The 5,000-nt window shown below is 44.5% G+C and overlaps 1 long non-coding RNA gene across 1 annotated transcript in view; it reads left to right on the top strand.

The window, feature by feature from the left end:
- LOC138861485 (uncharacterized) overlaps positions 1-4,534 on the top strand; it is a 105,358-nt gene extending 100,824 nt beyond the window's left edge. Inside the window, exon 3 of the long non-coding RNA XR_011398534.1 lies at positions 3,975-4,534. This is a non-coding gene — a long non-coding RNA (uncharacterized lncRNA). The remainder of the gene's footprint in view (positions 1-3,974) is intronic.
- Positions 4,535-5,000: the final 466 nt, after the last annotated feature.

The following is a 5,000-nucleotide window of genomic DNA, read 5'->3' as shown; positions in this document are numbered from 1 at the left end:
ACATGTGCTTCCTTTCATGAGTGATGGAGACATGTGCTTCCTTTCATGAGTGAGGGAGAGACATGTGCTTCCTTTTACAAGTGAGGGAGAGACATGTGCTTCCTTTCATGAGTGAGGGAGAGACGTGTGCTTCTTTTCATGAGTGAGGGAGAGACGTGTGTTTCCTTTCATGAGTGAGGGAGAGACGTGTGTTCCCTTCGTGAGTGAGGGAGAGACATGTGCTTCCTTTCATGAGTGAGGGAGAGACATGTGCTTCCTTTTACAAGTGAGGGAGAGACATGTGCTTCCTTTCATGAGTGAGGGAGAGACGTGTGCTTCTTTCCATGAGTGAGGGAGAGACGTGTGTTTCCTTTCATGAGTGAGGGAGAGACATGTGCTTCCTTTCATGAGTGAGGGAGAGACATGTGCTTCCTTTCATGAGTGAGGGAGAGACATGTACTTCCTTTCACGACTGAGGGAGAGACATGTGCTTCCTTTTACAAGTGAGGGAGAGACATGTGCTTCCTTTCATGAGTGAGGAAGTGACATGTGCTTCCTTTTACAAGTGAGGGAGAGACATGTGCTTCCTTTCATGAGTGAGGGAGAGACGTGTGTTTCGTTTCATGAGTGAGGGAGAGACATGTGCTTCCTTTCATGAGTGAGGGAGAGACATATGCTTCCTTTCATGAGTGAGGAAGAGACATGTGCTTCCTTTCATGAGTGAGGGAGAGACATGTGCTTCCTTTCATGAGTGAGGGAGAGACATGTGCTTCCTTTCATGAGTGAGGGAGAGACATGTGCTTCCTTTCATGAGTGAGGGAGAGACATGTGCTTCCTTTCATGAGTGAGGGAGAGACATGTGCTTCCTTTTACAAGTGAAGGAGAGACGTGTGTTTCCTTTCATGAGTGAGGGAGAGACATGTGCTTCCTTTCATGAGTGAGGGAGAGACATGTGTTTCCTTCCATGAGTGAGGGAGAGACATGTGCTCCCTTTCATGAGTGAGGGAGAGACATGTGCTTCCTTTTACAAGTGAGGGAGAGACATGTGCTTCCTTTCATGAGTGAGGGAGAGACGTGTGTTCCCTTCGTGAGTGAGGGAGAGACGTGTGCTTCCTTTCATGAGTGAGGGAGAGACATGTGCTTCCTTTTACAAGTGAGGGAGAGACATGTGCTTCCTTTCATGAGTGAGGGAGAGACATTTGCTTCCTTTTACAAGTGAGGGAGAGACATGTGCTTCCTTTCATGAGTGAGGGAGAGACGTGTGTTTCCTTTCATGAGTGAGGGAGAGACATGTGCTTCCTTTCATGAGTGAGGGAGACATTTGTGCTTCCTTTCATGAGTGAGGGAGAGACATGTGCTTCCTTTTACAAGTGAGGGAGAGACATGTGCTTCCTTTCATGAGTGAGGGAGAGACGTGTGTTTCCTTTCATGAGTGAGGGAGACATGTGCTTCCTTTCATGAGTGAGGGAGAGACATGTGCTTCCTTTTACAAGTGAAGGAGAGACATGTGCTTCCTTTCATGAGTGAGGGAGAGACGTGTGTTTCCTTTCATGAGTGAGGGAGAGACATGTGCTTCCTTTCATGAGTGAGGGAGAGACATGTGCTTCCTTTTACAAGTGAGGGAGAGACATGTGCTTCCTTTCATGAGTGAGGGAGAGACGTGTGTTTCCTTTCATGAGTGAGGGAGAGACGTGTGCTACCTTTCATGAGTGAGGGAGAGACGTATGTTTCCTTTCAAGAGTGAGGGAGAGACATGTACTTCCTTTCATGAGTAAGGGAGAGACATGTCTTCCCTTCATGAGTGAGGGAGAGACATGTGCCTCCTTTTACAAGTGAGGGAGAGACATGTGCTTCCTTTCATGAGTGAGGGGGAGACGTGTGTTTCCTTTCATGAGTGAGGGAGAGACATGTGCTTCCTTTCATGAGTGAGGGAGAGACATGTGCTTCCTTTTACAAGTGAGGGAGCGGCATGTGCTTCATTTCATGAGTAAGGGAGAGACGTGTTCTCTTCATAAGTGAGGGAGAGAAATGTATTCCCTTTCCTGAGTGAGGGAGAGACATGTGTTCCTTTCATTAATGAGGGAGAGACATGTATTTCCTTTCCTGAGTGAGGGAGAGACGTGTGTTCCCTTCGTGAGTGAGGGAGAGACGTGTGCTTCCTTTCATGAGTGAGGGAGAGACATGTGCTTCCTTTTACAAATGAGGGAGAAACATGGGCTTCCTTTCATGAGTGAGGGAGAGACATGTGCTTCCTTTTACGAGTGAGGGAGAGACATGAGCTTCCTTTCATGAGTGAGGGAGAGACATGTGCTTCCTTTCATGAGTGAGGGAGAGACGTGTGTTTCCTTTCATGAGTGAGGGAGAGACGTGTGTTTCCTTTCATGAGTGAGGGAGAGACGTGTGTTTCCTTTCATGAGTGAGGGAGAGACATGTGTTCCTTTCATGAGTGAGGGAGAGACGTGTATTCCCTTCGTGAGTGAGGGAGAGACATGTACTTCCTTTCATGAGTGAGGGAGAGACATGCCCCTCCTTTCATGAGTGAGGGAGAGACATGTGTTTCCTTTTACAAGTGAGGGAGAGACATGTGCTTCCTTTCATGAGTGAGGGAGAGACATGTGCTTCCTTTCATGAGTGAGGGAGACACGTGTGTTTCCTTTCATGAGTGAGGGAGAGACGTGTGTTCCCTTCGTGAGTGAGGGAGAGACGTGTGCTTCCTTTCATGAGTGAGGGAGAGACATGTGCTTCCTTTCATGAATGAGGGAGAGACATGTGTTCCTTTCATGAGTGAGGGAGAGACGTGTATTCCCTTCGTGAGTGAGGGAGAGACATGTACTTACTTTCATGAGTGAGGGAGAGACATGCCCCTCCTTTTATGAGTGAGGGAAAGACATGTGCTTTCTTTCATGTGTGAGGGAGAGACATGTGTTCCCTTCGTGAGTGTGGGAGAGACATGTGCTTCCTTTTACAAGTGAGGGAGAGACGTGTGCTTCCTTTCATGAGTGAGGGAGAGGCTTGTGCTTCCTTTTTTGAGTGAGGGAGAGACGTGTTTCCTTTCATGAATGAGGGAGTGACGTGTGCTTCCTTTTATGAGTTAAGGGAGAGACATGTGCTTCCTTTTATGAGTGAGGGAGAGACATAAGCTTTCTATCATGAGTGGAATGAGGGGAACGCGCAGGCTGGGCACACGCGTGTGGCGACGTACGTCTTGGATAAACGTTTTTATTTCGATGGAAAGTAAAAAAAAAAAAAAAAAAAAAAAAAAAAAAAAAAAAAAAAAAAAAATAATGATAATAAAAAAAAATAAATAAAAAACAATAAAAGATAAAATAAAAACGCATGTCTGACCTATTTTCTGGCGTACTCCTTGCGTTGGGAGCAAGGGGATTTCGGGTTTGAACTGCTCTATCAATATCTACCGAGTGCCCACGGGAAGTGTGTGTAAAACTTCGCTATCCTTACTCACGTATGAGTAGATAAGCAATGTCTATGGAAGTTAGATACCTCCTAGTTGCACACTCCTTTTAGTGGGTCGTGTACCTGTAGCAGAGCATCCGTCTTGCAGTTACCTGCCTGTAATGGCGAGGGCTCAAATCCCGATCGGAGGTTATATATTCATATATATAGTAAACAAAGAAAACATAGTTCATAAAAGGAGCAATCCCTACACACTCACAAGATGAAACCCGAGTTGAATACCAACGCAGCCATCCAGTTGTTCACTGTATAATTAATCACCATAACAACCATTTCACACTTATTTGGTCTCACCTTTACACATTCTGCCGTTTTATTTTTGTTTAATCTTATTACCATTTTATTCATATATATATATATATATATATATATATATATATATATATATATATATATATATATATATTTCTCTCTCTCTCTCTCTCTCTCTCTCTCTCTCTCTCTCTCTCTCTCTCTCTCTCTCTCTCTCTCTCTCTCTCTCTCAACATATGATATACTGTTATCAAGGCTCTTATCCTCAGGCTGCTACTCCTCCTGATCATCTTGATATGCTCGGGAGGTGGGTGGTGGTTCCGATGGCGGCATGGGGCGCTAAGCAGCACGAGTGCCCCTACGCCCGTCCACTCACGGAGGCACCCACGTCTAAGTCGTGCTCATGGTCCTAGAACGCCTAGAGTATACCCACATTCGCATTATTACTCCAGTGGCTCCGGCTATGATACTTATTCCCTACCTCCAGGTTACGATAAAGGTAATGTATATGTCCATGTACTTTAATTACATAATGCAGTGTGCCTGTTATAATCATATGTTAAATAAAACAGCTGTATACGGTTTGTGGAAGGAATAAGATTGATTTGGAATGAATGAACAGAGGAATATGAAACAGAAGTAGCATGGGTAAGACACAAGCATATATGCACGCCATCACCACTCTTCCATTTCCAAATGTTTATGTGATAATGGTTGTGAAGTATTATTTCTTATTAAAGCCACAGATAACAGTGGATCGTTAGTTTTGCTAGTTTTCAGTAGTGATTCCACTAGCATCGGTGGTAAATAGTGTCCCGACCAAGACTTGTGTGTGTGTATATATATATATATATATATATATATATATATATATATATATATATATATATATATATACACATATATGCATAAAAACATACATATATGTGTGTGTGTGTTGTTTGTTCGCCAATGCGATGAAGACCATCTAATCATCCTGAGGTCGAGGTAGTCTGAAGGTTTGTAGATGACTGGTAAGGCCAATCTGTGCTCGGAAAAGTCGCTGACAGTGTGGACAGAGGATGTTGGCAGCTGCTACAGGGTTGTTACCCACTGTTCTTCCTAGCCTGCCTGCATTCTTCTGCTGCAGCACTCCTTTTTTCCTCACAACTTTTGGCTTCTCTGTCTTCAACTGTGGTCCCATGTGTTGTGGTTGATGTTGAAGGACTTCAGTTAAGCTTTTAACGTGTTTGTGCGGTCTGCTGAAAACGGTGTTCGTGATAGCGAGTCTGGTGTTGACTTCATCATCAGAAGTC

The sequence above is a fragment of the Penaeus vannamei genome, chromosome 4 (assembly GCF_042767895.1).
Source record: "Penaeus vannamei isolate JL-2024 chromosome 4, ASM4276789v1, whole genome shotgun sequence".
NCBI classification, from domain to species: domain Eukaryota; kingdom Metazoa; phylum Arthropoda; class Malacostraca; order Decapoda; family Penaeidae; genus Penaeus; species Penaeus vannamei.
This window is presented reverse-complemented; position numbering and strand designations above follow the sequence as displayed.